Raw genomic sequence first — 2,722 nt, forward strand, 5'->3', positions numbered from 1 at the left:
CTTTGGCAAAATGACATCATAATACAAGGTACTCACAACAGGGTTATAAATTGTAAATAACAACCACTTATCTATATTTTTCCTTTAAGAAACAGCCAAAAGTCTATTTATTTTTTTTAGAGATTATTTATTTATTTATTTTTAGCAAGAAGGGAAGGGAGGGAGAAATAGAGAGAGAGAGAGAGAATCATCAATGTGTGAGAGAAACATTGATCAGTTGCCTCTCGCATGCCCCCAACTGGGGACCTGGCCTGCAACCCAGGCATGTGCCCTGACTGGGAATCGAACCAGTGACCTTTTGATTCATGGGCCAGCACTCAGTCATCTGAGCCACACCAGCCAGGGCCAAAAGTCTATTTCTTAATAATATGACATACAGAAAATTTTGGTCTATTGTGTAAAGGACAGAATGCCCCAAATTGTTTGCTGGCCAACTTATTTGTGAAACAAATCAGATCAGGCCAATGATTGGTAAACAGAGAAAGTGTTTACATTATGAAACCTGTCTCCAAGGTTTAAAACATTCCTGGTTGCTGTTAATAAGAAATCAAGTAAAGAATATTTTAGCTCTGGCCAGAGTGGATCATTTGTTAGACCGTCATCCAGTAAATCTACAGGTTACAGGTTTGATTCCTGGTCAGAGTGTATGCCTAGGTTGAGGGTTTGGTCCTGGGCAGGGCATGTATTGGAGGCAACTGACTGATGTTTCTCTCTCCCTCTGTCTCCCTCCCTTCCCTTGTCTCTAAAATCAATGAGCATGACCTTGGGTGAGGATTGAAAAAAATTATAGATGCATCACACTGATATTTGATTTTGCCAAGGCCTTCCACTAGTACATGAATTTAAGAGATGAGAATAGAGAATTGCAACTGAACAAAAACAGAGGTTTGGCTGATTGTCTCCACAAAAGCCAGACTCGTGAGGCAGATGACGGTTCATAAGGAAAGAGGTTTTATTCAGGTGCTGCATAAACTGGGAGAATGGCAGACTCTTGTCTCAAGGACCATCTCCTCTTTTTTCTGTGGAAGAAGTCCAATTGTCCTTAGCAAAGCCAAGACAAAAGCTAGTATCCAGAGTTCTTGCTCTATTTTAAGGTACAGTCCTTGGAGCCTGCAGGCGGCTGCTAAGTGGTCTGAGTCCCCACTCAGGTAGCTTAGCTTGTTTCCAGCTGCTGTCTATTTCAAGCTCCCCCCTGGAGCCTGAGTGTGGAGCCCACATGGCCATGGGCCATTTGGCTGCTAGGGCCACATAGTCACATGCTCTGGGGTGGGTGAGAAAACCCATGAACACACAGGGCATTGCACCACCAGGTGGACAAGAGTGAGTGAGAAGCTTCCTCCTGGAGGCCACGGGCTACTTGGCTGCCAGCTTGTTACATTACTTATGTCACATTTTTAATAATTTATACAACCATATAAAGTTTACAAATTGAAGGCCTCCCTGAGTCTCTCCCAAGGACAAACTTTTGATAAAATTTGCTTTCATACCCAAAAGTTGCAGGTAGTCATGCATAGCATATATGGTCTTTCCAAAGTTCTGTCACTAGATTCATGAACATTGCATCTGAGAAGGAAAAAAAGAGCCTTTGAATTTATAATGAAATATCTAAGTGTTTGTTTAAGATAAGGTAATATTTCATTAATAGTGCTAACTTATATTAGATTTGTGCATACTAGCCTGAGTAGCACTAATTTATTTTTATAAATCTGGATTGTAATAATAAATTACATAAATATTTATTAGAGACTGAATGAACAGGAAAACCTTTAAATTGCAAGAGATGGAGATAAAGTGGATTCTCATTATTCATGGTCAGTATGTTCTATAAAGTCACCAGGGGCACTGCTCCCAAAGCATTAGTGAATACCAAAGCATTGCTCCCAAGGAAATACAGAGCTAGGTTAAGAGAGTGAATAGACAGAATGATTCAACTTCTTTGATGACTGGTACCTTCCAGCAGATAAGGAAAATTTCTTCTACAGACACAAGGAGAAGAATATTAGTAGCTGGGTAAGATTTCAAATCTGCATTTGGAAAAATGTTGACCTCACTTGGGATGTGGATGAATCCAGGTGAAGGCTAGTTAGGTAATAATTGACATTTCCTGGACTGTGCTCTGAGACACTGAGTTGATTATATTTTTTAAGTACTTTATAAATTCATCCAGATGTCTTCAGAGTCATCCTCAAAATTTCATTGTACCAGCTTCAGCTTGTTCAATGGTGGCGACAAAGACAGGTTTCCTTTACACTTCTAGAGCCAGGTTTGTGGAGTGCAATTAACAGACACTGAGTATCCTGTAAGAAATGCTGCTGAACAAATCAGGAATACCACATCTTGATTTCCTTCAGGTGGCTTGGGATGTCATCATTGAAGATGATCACTACGCGGTGAGAGTTCTTCATCAGGGCTGGCCAGCAAGACTAGAACTTTGGATCACTGCCACAATCCCATAATCAAATTTGCATGCTGTGTCTTTGTTGTAGCTGGCAATTTGTGGGTTCTCAAATTCCAGGATCCTCTTCCGTGGGTTGGGTTATATTCGGTGATGTCAGAAGATTCTGTCAGGAAGTTCATTGAAACAGTTTGTCCACATTTGCAAGGGGCTTACAAAGAGGATCTTGGCTTTCAGAATTCTCTTCTCCTGACGGAATGCCCACTGGAGCCCACTTCTGCCTTGGGTGTATATATTTATACATCTTTTTCTTTGTTGATGCAGTCC

The 2,722-nt window shown here is 40.9% G+C and overlaps 1 pseudogene; it reads right to left on the reverse strand.

The window, feature by feature from the left end:
- Positions 1-2,083: 2,083 nt before the first annotated feature.
- LOC112320458 (intraflagellar transport protein 22 homolog pseudogene) lies at positions 2,084-2,405 on the reverse strand (annotated as a pseudogene).
- Between the last annotated feature and the right edge of the window lie 317 nt (positions 2,406-2,722).

The sequence above is a fragment of the Desmodus rotundus genome, chromosome 2 (assembly GCF_022682495.2).
Source record: "Desmodus rotundus isolate HL8 chromosome 2, HLdesRot8A.1, whole genome shotgun sequence".
Lineage (NCBI taxonomy): Eukaryota > Metazoa > Chordata > Mammalia > Chiroptera > Phyllostomidae > Desmodus > Desmodus rotundus.